At 39.7% G+C, this 20,948-nt stretch overlaps 1 protein-coding gene across 5 annotated transcripts in view; it reads right to left on the reverse strand.

Annotated features, from left to right (window-relative positions):
* Positions 1-20,948, reverse strand: part of TENM2 (teneurin transmembrane protein 2) — a 1,066,718-nt gene that overhangs the window by 982,305 nt on the left and 63,465 nt on the right. Inside the window, exon 1 of one of the 5 annotated variants that reach the window (XM_039910124.1) lies at positions 14,526-14,601. The exons of the other annotated variants lie outside the window; for them this stretch is intronic. The gene's annotated coding sequence lies outside the window, so the exon portion shown is untranslated. Of the gene's footprint in view, positions 1-14,525; positions 14,602-20,948 lie in introns of those variants that run through there. 5 annotated transcript variants of the gene reach the window in all.

The following is a 20,948-nucleotide window of genomic DNA, read 5'->3' on the forward strand; positions in this document are numbered from 1 at the left end:
CTATTAATTTTATTAATGACTATATATATATCTATAACTCTATTTTGATGCTATTGATGCCTGTCTGATTGTTTTGTTTTGATGTCGTTTCCTTCCTTCTAGACTGTGAGCCCATTATTTGGTAGGGATTGTCTCTTTTGCCAAACTCTACTTTCCAAGCGCTCAGTACAGTGCTCTGCACACAGTAAGTGCTCAATAAATATGATTGAATGAATGAATGGGAAAATGCAAAGGAGGCATAAGGCAGACTTGACAGAGAAGGTAAGAGTGCACTGTTTATTTCTGGCTCTGGTCTGAGATTTAGCTTATCTTTGATCTGAATCTTTTCTCTGGCTCTCAGTAGGGGGATGATCAATTCTGGTTCCACCACTGGAACTTCACTCCAGAGGGACAAAGGCAGGTAGGAGAGTTTAGAACGGTGATAGTCCATCTTTAGATCTTCCCTTTTCATCACTCTGGGCTGCCTCTACTGCCATTTCCCTAACCCCACTAACGGGATAACAACTTGCCTTCACCCTAGAAGCTTCACCACAACCACACAACCACACAAGTTAGAAAAACTACTGCCCGTGGTGACAGACCCAGATTAATTATAATTGATTAATTATAACTGTGGTATTGGTTAAGTGCAAACTATGAGCAAAGCGCTGAATTAAGGGCTGGGGTAGATACAAGATGATCAGGTCCGACATGGTCTCTCTCTCATATGGGGCTCTTAGACTAAGTAGAAGGGAGAATAGGTTTTCAATCCTCATTTCACAGATGAGGAAAGTGAGGCACAGAGAAGTTAAGTGACTTGTCGAAGTCACACAGCAGGGAAGGTGCTGAAACAGGAATCCAGGCCCTCTGACCCCAAGGTCCATGTTCTTTTCATTAAGCCACACTGATTCTTCTGCTAGGGGCACCTGAGAGGATTCAAATTCCCATTCACTGGGAAGTAGTACTATGCCATTAGGGAACATTGTATTTTCCCATGCCTCAAATATATTTGGAAGACCTGGACCCTCTAGATTGTGAGTCCCCCAAGGGACAGGGACCATGTCTAATTACCATCTGTGTATTCTCTCCCAGCACTTAGAAGAACATTGCTCTGCACACTGTAAGAGCCTAATATATATTATTATTACTATTACTAGTAGGGAAGACATACCCAGCTTTCCTTGAACAGTTTCAACAATGTCACCTAGGAGCCATTCTCAACATCAAAGAGGAGGATAAGATTATCAGTAATGGAACCCTGGAATGGGATCAGGTCCCTAGCATTTGAAACAATAATCACAGCAACACAGCTTTGCTGGGCAGGACATCTGAGAAGAGTAGCAGTGTGGCCTAATGGATAGAGCAGGGGTGTGGGAGTCAGAAGGACTTGGGTTCTAATCCCAGTTCTGCCACTTTTCTGCACTGTGACCTTGGGCAAGTCACTTAACTTCTCTGGGCCTTAGTTACCTCATCTGTAAAATGGGGAATCAGACTGTAAGCCCCTTGTGGGACAGGGACCGCGTCCAACCCGATTTGCTTGTATCTATTACAGAGCTTAGAATAGTGCCTGGAACAAATACAATTATTATTATTATATACTCAAGCAGATGCTTTATAGTGTACTGAAAAGGGCAGTTGCAAGACACGAGGGAAAAATAAACAATTTAAAGGCTTAATGAAGCAGAACCTCAAACAGTGTGGGACACCAGTGAGCTGTTTAGAGACCACGACAGCAGATGGACTAGCTTGGCTGACATCAGTGGAGAAAGGAGTTGCATTCCTTCAACGAAGGCTTTGTGAAGTTCAAGTCACCAAGATGCAAGTTTGAAAGCAGAGACAAGCCTGATCCGGTACAAACCCATTAGTGCAACAAAGACGTATCTTTAAAGGCAAACAACTTGGAAGGCAGTGTCAGTTTTGCATTGATATTTACAGCCATTTTAGTCTATCTATTCACATACCTGAATAGATTTGAGAGGTAAAAAAACCTCAAAGGATTCTTGCCTGAAAATGCCAAATTGCAGCCAGCATTAGAGAGGAGCGGCATGGGGAGGGGTGTAACGGTGGGCACAATCAAAACAATCTGTTAACGATTGGTTGATGGTTTCCCTCAACTCAGAGGGCTGGTTAACTACCTGGTAATGAGTGTCCAGGCAATGGATCCACTGATAATAATAGCCTTATCACAGTCCTACTGCTGTCCTGGAATGCCCTCCCTCTTCACTTCCGCCCAACTAACTCTCTTTCCCTCTTCACAGCCCTACTGAGAGCTCATCTCCTCCAAGAGGCCTTCCCAAACTGAGCTTCCCCTCTGCTCCCTCTGCTCCCCCTCCGCCCTCTGCTCCCTCCCCCTTCCCCCTTTCACCTCCCCTCAGCTAAGCCCCCTTTTCCTCTGCTCCTCCCCCTCTCCCTTCCCCTCCCCCAGCACTGTGCTCATTTGTATATATTTTTATTACCTATTTATTTTGCTAATGAAGTGTACATTCCCTGATTCTAGTTATCGTGATTATGTTGTCTTGTTTTTGTCTGTCTGTGTCCCCCGATTAGACTCTAAGCCCATCATTGGGCAGGGATTGTCTCTGTTGCCGAATTGTACATTCCATGCACTTAATACAGTGCTCTGCACATAGTAAGCGCTCAATAAATACTATTGAATGAATGAATGAATGAATTCCATTTGGGTAAACACATCCCAATATCCCCCTAAAATCTTGCCTCATGGAATCTTTGCTTGACTGGCAGATTGCAAGTCAGGTCTTTCCATTTGCTCCCAAAATTGTTCCATTTTAGCCTTGGCTGTCTTTGTGTCCTGGAAACTGTGAAAAAATAACTTTCTGGTGACTGTTGGTATCTACTGGTTTATAGCAGTGGGAGATAAATGATACTATCAAATAAGCAAAGATGAAAGCAGATATGGATTGGTGTGTATTGGTGTGAAAACTAATTATGTGGCCATATTTGCACCACCTAGGAGATACACAAACTAGTAATAAGAGTAATAAAAACATCCTCCCTAGGGAGCAATGCTGTACTCTGGTCCAATCATGGTCCACACCCCAGGATGTATTTTATCACCAGTAAACCTATCTGCAGAGCCACAAACAATTTACTGTTATTGCAACAAAAACTGACATAGGTTACCAGCTTCTTCTTAGGATGCTTTAGCAATAAAACTGTTGTTTCCAGATTTCAGGAATTTTTCCTCAATGTTGAATTTTTTTCCCCATGCCGGCTTGGACCCTGAGTGCTTGTAACGAGCAAGGTGCCACACACCATTCAAAATGCATTCCTCCTGTTCTTTGGCTCATATTCTAAGATCAACCAAACAGTCAATCAATGGTATTTATTGAGCACTTACTTTGTGAGGAGCACTGTACTACGCACTTGGGAGAGAATAATGTAATCGATTAGACTGTGAGCCCATCAACAGGCAGGGATTGTCTCTATCTCTTGCCGAATTATACATTCCAAGCACTTAGTAGAGTGCTCTGCACATAGTAAGCACTCAATAAATACTATTGAATGAATAGATTGGTAGAAAAGTTCCCTGCACACAATGGAAATCAGAGTTCATATGTCAGGGTCGTCCAGTGGTTGCCCATCCACCTCCACAATGAACAGAAATGAAGAGAATGAACATTTAAAGACAATGTTACTAGTTACATGTTACTAGTCAGAAGTATCAAGGACATGTCAAGTATAAAACTGCTTTAAATGTAACAACTTTGAGATCTGATTGTAGAGTAGTGTAATTGAAACATAACTTTTCCACCTGTTTTTGTCTTACCAATCACACAAACAGGAACGTGGCTGCAAAGAGGGACTGCAGGAAGGGTGCATTCAGTGGGCAGGGCCAACTCTGGCATGCACATTAAGGTTAGCAGTGGGAAGTCTGCCAAGACACCTGGAATCTCTTGGAGCAGAAGTTTGGCAATGTTGTCTTGCATCTCTAGACTGTCAGTTCATTAGGGGAAGGGGCCCTGTTTGCTAATTCTGTTGTATTGTATTCCCCCAAGAGCGTTAGTGCAGTATTCTGCACATAGTGAATGCTTAATAAATTCCATTGGTTGATTCCATCTATCTCCTGCAAAATCTCGGCCACCTTAATGGTGGGATAGCATATTCGACCCAGTACTACTCGACAGTCATGCCTCTATGCTAAAATAGCAAAAGAGAGGAGCCCCAGACTCAACTCACTTGATTAGGAACAATCTTTTCCTAGGACACTTCTTAAAGTGAGTTTAAACTTCAGCAAAAGTGTATTTGAATGAATACATCAACCAATCAGCAATAGTTACTAAGCACCTACTGTGGAAGAGTGCAATAGAATTAATAGACACGATCTCTGTTCTGAAAGGAGTTTACAAACTACTGAGATTAAGTACAGCACTTTTGTACAGCACCACAGCTTTTATATACATTTAAATGATATAAATTATTTATATTAGTATCCTTTCCCCTTCTAGACTGTAAGCCTACTGTGGGCAGGGAAATGTTTCTGCCAACTCTATTGTATTGCACTCTGAATTGTCATTGCTATTGTAATGTCAGCCATAAGAGTAAAAGCTCAAATAAAACTCAACTTTCATGAAATACTGTTTCTCAGAAATCCAATTTTACCCATGTACAAAAATAAACAATTCATTAATACTCAATGGCTATGTATAGACTGCACAGAGCATTCCATCTGGAATTCCAGCCATACGCAGAGAGGAGGGGCTGACCTCATCAGAGTTTTCCCAAAAACTCTGAGAGCTGATGGAATGGGAATTTAGTGATGCTGTTAGCATGTTTAGCAAAATGAACCACTAAGTGGACACTGCCACACCAGGGCTTTCAAAGCCTCAACTCCCAGCACCCCAAAGAGCACCTTCTGAAACACTCATCACTGTTAGGCAGGGAAATTGCAGGCTCATCCTAAACTCCTTCCAGGCATGACAATAAAGCACGATTCTATACTAAACAGAGCTTGCAGATTTTAATCTTATTATACCCGTTTTCCTCGTTTACAAGAGGAAGGGTAGGGATCATTCTGCATGATTTATCTGGGTCCTTAAGTAACAAGGGGAATTAATTTTCCTGCATCAGAGATCAAGTTAAAAAGAAAAGTAAAAAGTGGCATTTATTCAATATTCAATGCTGCCTATATTTCAGAGGGGACTGTTTCAAGAATTAACCTTCTCTAAAAACAGCAGTAGGAGAATCATTCCAGGTTATTACTCACTTGAAATTAAAAAGATAAATTTTTGATCCTTAAAAATCCATTAGGATATGTCTAAAAAGAATTCCAGCCAAAAAGTGGTTAACATTCATCATAGCTTTCAAGGAAAAATTGGATTCTACTTTATCTAAAAACTTTCAAATGCAATATTGTTTTATCCCTTACAAATAGTCTGCAACTTACTTAGAGTACTATTTATCATTCAGACAACTTAACCACAAGCCTAGCTGCACATACACACACATACACACCCATCATCGTGAGATAAATGAAAATTTCGCTTTTGGGAACTTTCAAACTGTATTAAAATGATATGTAGCAAGTCCACTCTTCCTTCATTAACTTTGGTAGGTATGTGTGATCTATACCAAAAAAATCAAAGCTCAAAGATGCTTCTGGCCATAAAAATTACCTTTGGTCTTCCAGTTTCCAAGGTTGCTTCACTTTTAGTATGGTATTATGAGTTGCAATGGAAAGGCCATGTCTGGAGGAGTCTACATGGTTATCTCAAATCAACTGGTTCCCCCAGAAGGGGTTCATCCAGTTTTTTCCAAAGGCATACTTCATCAGGGTACCATATACCCGTGACTATTACATGAGGAGAAACTGAACATCATAAAGCATCATTGCTGAAGAGATAAACAACTGTAAAAGGAAAATCTCAGGTTTCTGTGGTTATACATGATACAGTATGTGGTTCAAAGTATAAATTTATACTCCATATGAACATTCAGTTATCTAATCAGGGGTTCATCCTGTGTTTCCACTGATATCTGACTTTTCCTGTCCTTTTCCAGATTTTCTTATCTGGGAACAACTTCTTTTGTCTCTCACATTAAAGTTTAAGGCTTCCATGAACGTGGGGAAAGTGTTTCTGCTACTGTGGAACTTCCCCAAGCACTTAGCTCTGGGCCTAGCATTTAATAGGTATTTCAGTAAATAGCACTGACTCAGTGACTGATTGACTGACTGACTAATTATTCCCTAGTTATTGGGTTGTTACTACAAGACCATTGTTTCTGAAAGGTATACGTTCACTCTATACTACTAGTTAATATAGTCGAGATGTTGACGTGCATGTTGAGCAGTGAAATAACCACTTCCAATAAAATGCCAGTGACCTACAATTAGAAAGTCAGGCAGCAAAGGGAAATGAGAAGCACCTCATCAAAAAAGTACAGACTGTGTGCTGGCAATTTCCCCACTTACACTGCTGTACAGTTTCCACTAGCCACAAAAATACCTCATGCCTGATCCAGGGGGATACACATTGCTGCTGCTAAACTCCTAGAGTCCATGCTCAACCACAACGCTAACGTACCCAACCCCATTTGCAATAGTCATGTGGTCCTGTTTCCTATAGGTTTGGGCCTCAACAACATCAACCTACTCACTGTGCCTTCTGCTCATCTCTCTCACCGGCTCCCTCTCTCCTGCCTGGAATCCCCTCCTGCTTTACATTTGGCAGACCGCTACTCCCTCTATCCTTGAAACCTTCACATCTTCCGGAAGATTTCCTAATTTCTCAACTCCCCAACTCTTTTCCATCCTTCTGTATCACTTGTGCACTTGAGTCCTTTCCCCCTAAGCATTTAAGTATGTATCTTTAAACGTACTTGTTCTCTCCTAACTGTATTTATTATAATGTCTGTTTCTGGGCTGGAGTGTAGATCTTTGAGGGCAGGGATGGTATCGACTACTGTACTCTCCCAAGCACTTAGTACAGTATGCTGCCTGGAGTAAATCGTCAATAAATGCCACTGGTGGCTTGATCTATAGGATCAATACACCCATTGCATATGAGTGTGTCAATCTCTAAACTCCCTTTTATAAGGAAGTCTAAGAGATGCATCAAACTCTTTCATAGAGCTGGACACACTGCCTGAAAGGAGAGAATCAGTATCAACATAAATATTAAATTTAATGTGCATATTCATTTAAAGTATATACTTTTGCTTGTCTATCTGTATGTCCTTTTGCTTGTATGCCGGTGCAGAATTAGACTACAAAGTCCTAGAGATCAGAGCACGTATCTTTTTAACAAGACATGAATTCCAGAATACGCACACAGGTTCTCAGAATTCACTATTTAATTATATGGTAATGGTGACAAGTATCCTATTGGATAAGGTGCTTTGATAAGCACTTTACAAAGTTAAATCACATAGCCACAATCCTATCCTTAGAGTTCATATTCTGAAAGAACAAAATAAATGAATACCCACATCTAAAAAAAGCTAAACTTAATTTCCCTTTTTTCCAATTAGCTCACAATAATGCCTGTCACCCTCATGTACAATGATGGGCAAATGTATACCTGGGCTATTAGTGCGATTCCCCTAACTTTGAAAAATATAGCTTTTCAAGGATTACAGGGAGAAAATTTCTGCCTAGTTTAATTCAATGAGCATGACCTAAAGTGGAATGTTTCATTTTCAAAACACCTTTCATTCCAGAACCATAAAATGGTGTGGCAGAATTATAGCTTTTCACAACTAAACAATAGATAGAATTTTTATCCACTTTTCAAGGGAACGTGGTAAACAACTAGACCGTGCAATAGTTTCTGAAGACAATCACAACCAGAGCAGAATTCTTCTTTGGTGAAAGATTATTCCTAACACCCGTAAAGCTTTCAGACAAAATGTTTATATAGTCACTAAAAACATGCAGATTGATTTCCCTTAGTTATACCTGCTGCTTTCTACTCTAATGAGTAAAACATCTAGAGCAGCCTCAAAGTCAGACGCCTTCAGTCTGCAATGACTAGCTCTTTGCTCCATATGCTGTTCAAGGTGTTAATTTTAATCTCTAAACTCAATTCACTTTTTCGGGATCCTTCTAGCAATGATAAAATAAGATCGACTACAGAAGGCTTGCTAAAAGCCCAAAGGTTTGAAATCTGAGGACTGATAGATCATATCACAAAGCAAGTTTCTGTCTCTGGAACGCAATCTCTATTTTTCTAAGATTTGATTTTCAGTGCAAAGAAATAAAAATTCTCTGTCTAGAGTTAGCTTTGAAATACAGAGTCAGGCCAACTATTTTAGAGAATTTGTATGTTGGGAGTGAGTTCTAATCCATATTCTCATCCTGGTCAAAGTGCTGCATTCAAGTGACAGCTTCCATTTCTCCACCTGCAACAGCAGATATCCACAAAATCTGGCTATGCAACAGCAGATATCCCAAAATCTGGCTACAAGAGAATAAAAAATTCGGCCACACTGTCTCACTACAGCCAGCAGATATGAATCAGTTTTTGTCCTTTGGATTCTAGTTTGGTACAAATTCAGATTTATGGCCTATATTAGTTCATAACAATATACTACTACTAATAATAACAAATTAGGATTTTTCTGGCCAATTTAGATAGCAAAGGGCATAGGGCCACTGTTGTTTTTGATTTCTAGTATCATTTTTATGGTATTTCTTAAATACTATGCCCCAAGTACTGTTCAAAGACCTGGGGTAGATACCAGCTAATCAGTTTGGACAAAGTCTCTGTCCCACATGGGGCTCACAGTTTTAATCCTCATTTTACAGATGAGATAATTGAGGCCCAGAGATATTAAGTGAGTTGCCCAAGGTCACATGGCAGCTAAGTGGCAGGGCAAGGATTAGAACCCAGGTCCTTCTGACTCCCAGGCCTGTGCTCTATCCACTAGGTAATGCTGCTTCACAAATAGATTGTCATTCTTAGAGAAGCCTGCTTGCTGGTGATTGCTTATTTCATATAGTCTGGCCTACATCGAGCCTCTTGATGGCTAGGATTCGGGTTGAAAGGCATCCCTGATCTTCACAGTTCCTCTTCACCCTTGTTTGTTCTGCTATAGGGAATGAAAAAGCCCCATCCCAGGTTTCAATCAGTCAGAGCACTGTATTAAGCACTTGGGAGAAAACCATACCACAGAGTTTATAGACATGTTCCCTTTCCAAAACAAGCTTACAGGTTCAGTGACCAGAATCCTATGATCGTGCAGCCCATAATTCCACCTTCATCAGAACTCAGGAACAGGGGGAAAGGGAGGCGGGGCAGAAGGGAAAATGGCAGTCCCACTTTCTACTGCCAACCACCACCTCCACTGACTGTCTGTATAATACCTAGAACATTGTGAGATTTCAAGTTCCCAAACCAAAGCTCGTGCATCTATGTTCTTGGGACCACACAGAATAAGAGAATTTACTATTCTCTAGCTATTCTTAGCTTGAGATCACACTGTCTTTTTCCTGAGGCTGCAACAAACAGAACTATAGATTAATATAACAGCTAAACCAAAGGCTTTCAAGTGGTACAGTTGTTCGGCCCAGTGAAAAATCCCAAACTTTTTTTCGGCTACTTAGTGACTATATGACACATAAAATCAGTTCTGACCTAAGTTTTACATGTAGTCCCATTTAAACAATTGTTCTGACATATAATCCAAATTAACAAAACACATTCCTACATCTCTCATCAAGTAAATTACATAGCTTTCCACCACAGGACACAATTAATGCAAAGAAATGATGTTTGAAAGATTAACTTAAGTTGGAAATATGCTTTATGCCTTGTTTCATGTTTTAGAGTTCTAGTGACACTTGTTATGGACTGGGAATGTGTCTGTCAATTTGGTTGCACAGTACTCTCACATGCACTAAGTACAGTGCTCTGCACATAGTAAGCACTCAATAAATAACATTAACTGATAGGTAATAATTTGGAAGCAATACAAAGCTACACTTTGTTACTGAATATTATGACCTTCAGGTTTATCCAAACTTTCAAAAAGATGATTCTTTAGGTCATGATTCATAAATTCTGAGGAATATATTCCAAAGTACTAATGGTAAGAATCTAGCATCAAGATATTCATGACTTGTTAATAATGCAGCGTTTGGATGGACACAGCCAATTTAAGGGGGTCCTGCTGAGTCACACTAGCTACCACAATTAGTTGGTCTCAAAAATATTTCAGCTTAAGAAAGGGGCAAAATCTATCAATGCAAATGAGTCACATCAGTATGAGGGAATTTTAATATTCACTTATCAAACATTAAGTGCAGTATTTAAATCTGAAGCCAATTATCAGTTCATAATGACCATATTGACTAGATCTCCACTAAAATCTGAATATAAATATTCTCTTCTGGAATGCTTGACTTCTGATCCCAAACTCTAGAAGTAGTCACATAGAAAATGAAACACCTTGCCTCACTTGACAGACAACAGGATCCTCAACCACCGTGAGGTCATGTTAAATTCAATCCCTATTACAAGCAAAATAGGTTTATAATAATACCAATACTAATAATAATAATAATGGCATTTTAAGTGCTTATTATATGCTAGGCGCTGTACTAAGCACTGGGGTGGATACAAGCAAATCAGGTTGGACAAAGACCCTGTCCCACATGGAGCTCACAGTCTTAATCCTTATTTCACAGATGAGGTAACTGAGGCCCAGAGAAGTGAAGTGACTTGTCCCAAATCGCCCAGCAGACAAATGGCAGAGCTGAGCTTCGAACCCAGATCCTTCTGACTCCCAGGCCCATGCTCTACCCACTCACTAAGCCATGCTGCTTCTCCTGTAAACAGAGCTCTAAATTGTATCACTAGTAAACAGCAGACTGTTCACTGAAAATCACCCGGTTTCAAAATGCTGGGAGCGGATCTGTCCCACAATTTATGTTTTTCAATTTTTTCCTGGAGCGTGAACAGGAAAATTCATAGAGAATGGATATGTACAAAAGGATACTTAATAAACTTTCAGGAAGATAGATAGGGGCTAGTGGAAGTAAGTAGAGGGGAAGAAGGAGGCTTTTTTTTTAAGGAGCATCTCTGCCCCAGGCTCTACCAAACACTATCCACTTTGTGGAGCTGGATATCAAAAGCCCCCAAGATCATTTGTATAGAAAAAAGTAAAAATACTGCATCCTCTTCTCCCCTGGTACCACTTGATATACTGATTGATTTTGATTTGCGAGCATGTATCAGTCTAAGGAAGTGGATTTGCATCCCATTCTAATAAAAAACACTGCACAATCATGGGAGTCCTCAAGCTTTAAGAAGAATACAGAAAAGAGCTGTATTTTTTGGTCTGTGGATTTAGAGGAAAAATACTTTGTTCGCTTTCTCCCTAGATCAGTCTCTCCTTCGTAACGGTGTGGATCAAGTGGCTTTGGTCCCATTTGCCAAGGAAGTCATATTTAATCCATGAATTTTGCTAGAGCAAAATACTAGATTATTTACTGTTCATTTTGAAATTAAAATAACATTTTTATATGTAATGGCTTGTCATAGTCCTTGGGAATCATACAGCTGAAATCTATTTCCTTCCCATAGTTTCCGCCCTCCACAGGAAACAAACTCTGGTTCCTTTATCATGGAATTGTTCATGAGAATTGGGCTGTTGGCAATGAATTCATTTATAGCTTAAAAATAAAAACAGATTTTTTTTTCTTTTCAAGGAAAATCTTATAAGGAACTACATGGAGTGGGGAGGGGATATATGAAAGAGTCCCTATTTAATATTCTAAATTGAGCTTAGACTCATACATACTACGCTTGCAAGGTTGGCCATATGTGAAATTTGAATGTAAATTACAGTGTTTCAATTTAACAAGATTAAGGTGTGATTAGATTGGTTATTCTGTAATTTCATACTTTCTTTATCAAGGAAAGTCAGCATTTACAACACGGAGACATTTTTAATATCACTCTGGAAGAAAGAGATCTACACAGAATTTGATCATTCATTTGCTTTACCTTCTTCAATTTCTACTGACCATTCCCTCTACTTCAATCTATCAACAGCATTTATTGAATGCTTACCCTCTGTGAAGCACTGTACCAAGCTATAGAAATGATCTCAGCTTTTGAGGAGCTTAAAGTCTAAGCAGGGGAGACAGACCCTGAAATAAATTACAGATTAAGCAAGTAAAATTGTTTGCTGGCTCGCACCTCTACACGTTTTACGGCGATGTTCATTCTCATTCAATAGTATTGAGCACTTAGAATGTGCAGAGCACTGTACTAAGCGCTCGGAAGGTACAATTCAGCAACAGATAGAGACAATCCCTGCCCAATGACGGGCTCACAGTCTAATCGGGGGGATATAGACAGCAGAGCAAAACAGAACGAAACAAAAACAAGACAACATTATCACGATGAAGAGAATCAAGGGGATGGACACCTCTAAGTGACTTGCTCAAGGTCACACAGCAGACAAGTGGCAGGGCCAGGATTAGAACCCAGGTCCTTCTGACTCTCAAGTCCGAGCTCTATTCACTACACCATGCTGCTTCTTTTGAAAAACTCAGAACACTATACACTAACTGATGCAATCTGAGCATGCACTTGTCAAGCCTAGTGCACAACCAATAATTTCCTTTAGCAGATGGGTAGAGTAGGAAAAGGAGGTGGCTACTCTTCGACAGTTTAAGGGACTGCTGGGAGAGTAGCAATCCTCATTATTGTTATACTGTTAATCTATTCATTCACTCTTCACAGAATGGTCACTTCAAGTGGAAATGGGCCCGGCTCAGCAAAACCCTTTCTGAATGCTCTGCGACAGGCTGGACCCTTAAGTATAATAATAATGTTGGTATTTCTTAAGCGCTTATTATATGCAGAGCACTGTTCTAAGCGCTGGGGTACATACAAGGTAATCAAGTTGTCCCACATAGGGCTCAGAGTCTTCATCCCCATTTTCCAGATGAGGTAACTGAGGCCCAGAGAAGTGAAGTGACTTGCCCACAGTCACACAGCTGCCAAGTGGCACAGCCAGGATTCAAACCCATGACCTCCGACTCCCAAGCCCGGGCTCTTTCCACTGAGCCACCCTGCTTCTCTTATATACTTCGTGCCCCAAGGGGAACATGGCGGGGAGGAAGAGAGAGTATCCACAAAGGGCACTGAACACACCACTCTCTCTACATACAATTTCTTCTCAAGGGTTTTCAGTATTGAACTCTCAGACTAAGGCTCATCTGTCAAATTGTACATTCCAGGCGCTTGGTAAAGTGCTCTGCACATAGCGCTCAATAAATACTATTGAAGAAATGAATGGATAGAAGACAGATATAAGAGTCAATGGAGGTCTGTGTCTCTGCTATCAATCAATCGGTAGTAATTTTGGCATTAATTCTGTAGACACAATACAACCCTCAAATAAATTAAGAGTAGGAGAAAGACACAAAGTTTAAAGGTAAGTACATAAATGCAGTGCTGGGAGGGTGGTGATTAGGTGATTATCTGGTATCTACCTCAGACTTAGTTCAATGCCTGCAAAATAGTAGGCACTTAATAAGTGCCACTTAGAAGCAGTGTGGCTTAGGGGAAAGTGCCTGGACTTGGGAGTCAGAGGTCATGGGTTCTAATCCCTCCCCTGCCACTTGTCAGCTGTGTGACCTTGGGCAAGTCACTTAACTTCTCTGTGCCTCAGTGACCTCATCTGTAAAATGGGGATGAAGACTGTGAGCCCTACGTGGGACAACCTCATTACCTTGTATCTACCCCAGCGCTTAGAATCGTGTTTGGCACATAGTAAATGCTTAACAAATATCAACAATGTCATTATTATTACTAAAAAGAACAAAATCCTGCTTAATTGGTTGGAATGTCAGTTTTTAATAGGAATGACTGTCCGTTCTGAGTGCATATTGGAAATGATTAATTAAAACCTACTTTAGTTAAACCTCACTTAGTTGGATTTTTAGAAGAAGCCCAGTAAAAGTTAGTGAAAGGCCTGAATTGTGGATATTTATTCATTATAAAAAAGTTTATATGGTATACAGATGTGTGTGTGTTTTTATTTCTGTATAATTGCTTATACTGAGCTTCTTGAATATATCAGTATATTCAAGGCCTTCCCAGACTGAGCTTCCCCTTTTCCCTCTGCTCCCTCTCTGCTCCCCCTTCATCTCCCCTCAGCTAAGCCCCCTTTCCCTGCTTTCCCTCTGCTCCTCCACCTCTCCCTTCCCCTCCCCTCAGCACTGTGCTCATTTGTATATATTTTTATTACCCTATTTATTTTGTTAATGAGGTATACATCCCCTTGATTCTATTTACCGTGATTAAGTTGTCTTGTTTTTGTCCATCTGTCTCCCCCGATTAGACTGTGAGCCCATCAATGGACAGTGACTGTCTCTAACTGTTGCCGAATTTTACATTCCAAGCGCTTAGTACGGTGCTCTGCACATAGTAAGTAGTCAATAAATACTACTGAATGAATATATGTTGCCATATTCTCTCTTTGTCTGTCTGTCTCTCTGTTTCTCTCTCTCTCCTTGCTGTCCTCAATAACTGCCTGTTGCTTCATCATATCTCCTGCTGGCTTCACCTTACCTGAGGCTTTGTTAACCACAGCGTAGATGAAAAACTTCTGAAGCTCAAAGTCCTTCTTTTGGCAGCTGTCAAAGGGAACAAAGGGAGGTCTGAATTATAACTAGTTCCAGACTAGTGGGGCGTGAATTATTGAGGTTTTACTCTGATTAAATATTTTATTAATTTGCATGCCAGTTATTGGGATAGAATCTCATCTGGCCTTAGAAAAAGCTGTATTATGACTTCAAAACCAAATTATTGTTTCACAAAAGTAATGCCACAATTTAAAAAGTCTCTCCACCAACACATCTGGTGGGATACAACATTCCTTCTTGCCCCTCATCTCTTCATCTTCAAATAATTTTATTCACTGAAAAATATGTTTATATTGTAATAAATGTTTTATCACTTTATCTTTATTTACATATACATTTCATATACACTTTTCAAATGTAATAGCATGTCAGAAAAAAATTCACCTTAAAATAGAGAAAAAAATGCAAGGTATTAACCATTAACCACTAAGATGGCTGGCTCTGAATGTGGGAATTACCAGCAAACTAATCACCCTACGTTCTTTCTTTCTGATTTACTCTATCTGTGTACCATGTTTTGTTTCTTTTTCCTTTTCAAAAAGAAAGCTTTGTAAACCTAAACACAGTATAACAAAGGAGGGATTCAAGGTTTCTTTGCACAAAGTAAATGGAGCCACTGGGGCTACTATATAAGGTAATTTTCCCTACTATAATAAATGGCCTTGTTATCGCAGCGTCAACAGCCTGAAAATCTTCAAAAAAGCTTTATTAACACAGAGAGCTGAAATATTATGAATCACACCTACATGAAAACAAATGGTAACTTTTACTTCATGTGTGTTTTTGTGTATATGTGTATACCTAGAAACTCATTTAAATCAAGGATTTATGTATATCTGTATTATATATACACACACACACACACACATACACACACATATACATACACACGTGTACACACGTGTACACACACACACACACACACACACACATATTTAATTAGATCTAAAATACTCCAAAAGCAACAATACATGCAACTAGTCGGTTCCCATTCAAAACATCCATTTCCTTTATTTTAATCACCCATTTAATTCCTTTGATAATTACAATGACACCTAAAGTAGGTAATGTAAATATTGCAATAATCATTTGGGCTTTCCGATAGTCAAATCGAATGTCCCATTATGCTTCAAAAGTCTCCCAGACAAGATGATTTTTCCAAAATTGTTTTAAACTGGAAGAGAGCTTAACAAGGCCAGGTGTGCAACCAGGAGTGTTCGTTTGCCCTGTTTGGGCTTCTCAGCACGTAATAGTAAGCTGGCTTCAAATGCTGGTTTGCGTGCCAATGCCCAGAATGCTCTTCTAGCCCACGGCTACTTCACAGCTCTACTGGTGTCCAAATTCTGGCAACAACCCGAAAGGTTTGGATGTGATGGCCAGTAAGAGCGTTGTTCTCTGATACGATGATAAAGACTAGCTCGCCGGATTAGGTAAGACGATGGTGACAAAGTAAAGCCAGAAAAAGTTACACTTTTCCTCTAAACCTGTCAATTTACCCTCATTTGCTCTTCAAAAGGCCCTGGAAGTCAAGGCTAACTTAGTTTCCAATTTCTTTTTTTCTTTTTTCATTCCACTGCTGTTAAGGACTAGAAACTTTATAATTTGGAAAATCTACTCATATGAGCTTTCGGTTTGGCCAAATGCTCAGAACTGCTCATTGCAGATGCCTCACAACAATCAATGCCAAAAGAAAAGCCGACCTGGAAACCCCTCCCACATTATAGGAACGAAGTTGATTCACTTTACTGTGTCGGTAGGCACCAAGTGCATCGCCGCATCATATCACTGTATAAATCTTAGGTATGTCCAACCCATATGCATATTTGGTTCATCCAGGGGCCTCCTCCAGAAAATTATGAATAGGCTATGAGCAGTATAATACATGTATTTTTTCTTTTCATTCTTTACCATGACCAAGAGGAACCCATATATCTTACCATTTCATTCATCACTAATGACACATTCCAAGTCACAAAATTAAAAAAAAAGTTTCACCCACTTAGGCACCAGATGATTCAGGTAGAACTACCAGGACCTCAAAACATTATCTAACCCATCCACTGCTTGCAAATGTATTATTTAGGATAACAATCATTTGCATTTTATTTCCACGATACATGAATCTTCACTTTTTCTCACTCTTAACCCCTTTGAATGCTTAAGATGCAAACACCTGGAGGAACAGAACAGATCATAACACAAAGACAGGCTAGAGATGTCCTTAGACACTACTGGATTTGGTTTCTGGCTAGAGTCTTAGGAAAAAAATCAACATTTTAGTTTAACTTATTCACCTTTGGTAGGTTTAATCCTACTGTCATTTCTTAGATCTTTTATTAAATATATAACTTGTAATCAAATTTAACATTATCAAATGCATTCGCTGACTCAAACTACTTTTTTTCCAATAAATAAATGGTTTTCTGCATTCGAATAATTGAATTCCTTCAAGTAGGCTGGAATATCTGTCTTTTTGAATATCACAATTTAGTCCCAATATCAATTCCAGGGAGAACATTACAGGTGCAGGATCAACATTTTAATAGCTTACGGTCCAAAATATCCCAATCAGTTCATAATGTCCTCTAAAGAGCTTTAAATACCTGTAATTTTTAAATCAATGCAAAGTGCATTTTTGGTCCTGACCTATGTTTTCATAACTCAATCCTGATCTGTTAAGTGGCTTCAAGAAATCTGATTTATACAGACAGACACTGACCAAGCAAATGTTCTACTTGTTTTGATATGCAACCTATGAACAAAAGCCTTATTTGTCATCTCTTCATTTAGCTTTCAATTAATGAATTGATATTGGCAACTTCTCTCTGATCTAGACATTATGAACAGAAACATTCACCTGTGGAAGCAAATCAGCGTTCAGTCTCATTTGGAGAACAAAGAGACCTTACTCTTGTGATTCTTTTACTGAAAGCCACTTGTTATTGATTTTATGTTAGTCTGAATTTGTAACAGTTTCCATAGCAGTGGCTGAAACACAATTTAGAGATATTATTAGTTTGGGGAAAATATACATGTAAAATAAGAATATATGAACATTACTGAGCCCTAAGGCACTCTCTTCACATGACTAATATCTCTCTGGGCTGGTAAGAACAAGATTTTGACAGAAAAGTGTCAGGATGAGGCTTTTATCTGACATGCAAAATTGGTACCCTCTGAATGTCATTTCTCACACCAAACTGGACATTTTTATATTTGAGGGGAAAAAGCTCTTGGAACTGAGGAAGGAAAATAACACCATTTTAAAGTCACATTTATTACTAACACCCAATCTTTATGTTGATTTTAACAGGCCAGCACCTTAAGTGTTTATGTGGCTCAGAAAAAGACACACCTGCTTGTGATTGCCAAAACCCACTCTATTTTTAAATGTAAGACCTCTCACAGTTTTACCACTGCTATGGAAACTGTCACAAATTCACATACACCGAAACAGATACTCTTTCTTTAAATATACTGTGTTTTTATCTGAATACTGTCATACAGCCATGGGGGAAGGGGGCAGGTTTTAAAAAATACATTCTATTTCGGGGCCCTGATAGTAAGGAGGCTAGCGATGGTATTCCAAAAGAGTGGAAAATGAGATGCAAACAGCATAACGTGATCATGTCATACAGACAAAATTTTGCAGAAGTTCATCCCAATTTGGCTGGGTTTCTCTGAACTCCTGCTTGCTCCAGAGATACTGCATCCCTTCCAAGATCCACTCCATGGAATTTCGAAGCATAAACAACAGTGGAAGGAATCCTGAAAATATTGAAATGCTGGACGTACAGCCATCCAGTTTCTTATCCAAACTCAACAGGAGACATAAAAACTACATAATAATAATTTTTAAAATAAAATCATAGTATTTGCAAGCACTTACTATGTGCCTAACAGTGTACTAAATGCTGGGATAGACACACGATAATCAAGACACACAGTAAGCACTCAATAAATACTATTGAACGAATGAAGCCAGACAGAGTAATAATAATAATAATCATGCTGGAATTTGTTAAGTACTTACTATGTTCCCGAACACTGTTCTAAGCGCTGGGATAGATACAGGGTAATCAGGTTGTTCCACATGAGGCTCACAGTCTTAATCCCCATTTTACAGATGAAGTAACTGAGGCACTGAAAAGTTAAGTGACTTGCCCAAAGTCACACAGCTGAGAGGTACTGGAGCCTGGATTAGAACCCATGACCTCTGACTCCTAAGCCCACGCCCTTTCCACTGTGCCATGCTGCTTCTCTAAACCTGTCCAACATGTGGTTCAGAATCTAAGGGGGAGGGAGAATGATTTTTTTAATTGCCTACTTTATAGATGAGAAAACTGAGGACTAAAGAAGTTAAGTGACTTATTCAAAGTCACTCAGCAGGGAAGTGCTTTGGACACCTTAAACGCTCAATAAATATAATTGAATGAATGAATGAATGAATGGTGGAACTGGGATTAGAATCCAGATCTCCTGGCTCCCAGCACCTAAACTTTCCACTAACTCACAGTGATTGGCCACCCTGACACCGAAAATCCAGACTTTTCACTTCAAAAGCAAAAAGACAAACCTATTTCCACATAGTTTCTTATACCCCTGCTCTGCCGCTTGTCAGCTGTGTGACTTTGGGCAAGTCACTTAACTTGTCTGTGCCTCAGTTACCTCATCTGTAAAATGGGCATTAAGACTGTGAGCCTCACGTGGGACAGCCTGATCACCTTGTATTCTCCCCGGTGCTTAGAACAGTGCTTTGCACATAGTAAGCGTTTGATAAATGCCATCATTACTAAAATTTGACTGAAGACACCCTTCAGATACACAAAGTGTTGCAACATTTCCGAACCAGTTGTATATCTGGCAACTCATCGAGGGACGTGGCTGCCTATTTCTCCAAGCTTATGCATTACATTAAAAGTCCTAAAAATACTAATAAGCCTACCTAATCATGTCAAGGAATAACTTAATAATAAGGATCTGGAGCCATACTTTTACTTATTATTATTCTCCTATCTGGAGACCCTATGGGCACCATAATGAAACCTTAGGCGCTTCAAAGTGTAGAGCAAAATCACTGCTCCCTGAGTCTATTCTCAATTTGCGGATGACCTAAGTGGTAGAGGTGGAGGGGGAGAAAGAAAAGTGAAGGGAAATCTTGGCTTTATCTCACTTCTCTGTCCTGGAGCCTCTTGCTCCTTGGAGGTTTTCATGCTGGTCCACTGGTGTAAGCAAAACAGAAAAAGTCAGAGTACCCGCAATAATTTGGTGAAACTGAAATGCTATTTGTTCCATACCAGGGAGGTTTGCTTCTCAAGTACCATTCTGTTAGTACGAGACCCATTGCAAGCCAGTTCTTGAGAGCCTTGCCAGTAAAAAAAAAAGGTGGGAGTTTGGGGAGAATATACAGGCTCTTGGAGCTGAAACTCAGAAAGGGGTAAGCGAGCCCAAGTAGGAGACAAGCTGGAAAAGAGGCTGGTGGGGAAGTGGTAAAACTAGGAGAAAACCATCAGTCAGTCAGACGATCAATCCTATTTATTGAGCACTTACTGCGTGTAGAACAACGTGTAGAACTGCGTGTAAGCACTTGGGAGAGTAAAATACAGTAATAAACAGGCACATTTCCTGAATGCAACAAGCTTAGAGTCTAGAGGCGGAGGTCTAGAAAGGGCAACAGACATTAATGTAAATAAATAAACTGCATCACCTCACTGCCTGGAACAGTCCAGGGAATCCAGGGACCGTATCTGAATTGAATTGAGAGGTTCTGATCTCTGTGGCTCACAGCACAATGTGCTAATGCTCTGCTAGTAGCTACATGTAGCTATTATCTATTTTAATCTCTAATATTCTTCTATAGATTTATAAGCTCTTTGCGGGCAGGGTTGCATCTACTGTCTGTTGATTCTTAGATTCCCAAGAACTTAGTACAGTGCTCTGCACATACTAAGTGCTCAATAAATACCATGGATTGATGTAGGACTCAGTAGGCAGTACTTTTTGTTCACAAGCATTAGAAACCAGTCTTAACAAATAAAAAATATCAATGAAAAATGTCACAGCACATTGCCTTAAAAATAGTCCATCCCTAAAGGCTTGCCATCTACAACTTATAACTTCTTCAATGGTTAGACTACTAGCTACACAAATTGTCTGTTTAATATTCACCTTACGCTCAGCCCAACAACAGCCCAACAACACTTCATTCATTCATTTAATTGTATTTGCACTTACTAGGGTGCAAAGCACTATACTAAGCACTTGGAAAGTACAATTCTGCAAAAGATAGAGACAATCCCTACCAAACAAAGGGCTCAGTTTAGAAGGAGGAGACAGACAACAAAACAAA

The sequence above is a fragment of the Ornithorhynchus anatinus genome, chromosome X1, assembly GCF_004115215.2.
Source record: "Ornithorhynchus anatinus isolate Pmale09 chromosome X1, mOrnAna1.pri.v4, whole genome shotgun sequence".
NCBI lineage: Eukaryota > Metazoa > Chordata > Mammalia > Monotremata > Ornithorhynchidae > Ornithorhynchus > Ornithorhynchus anatinus.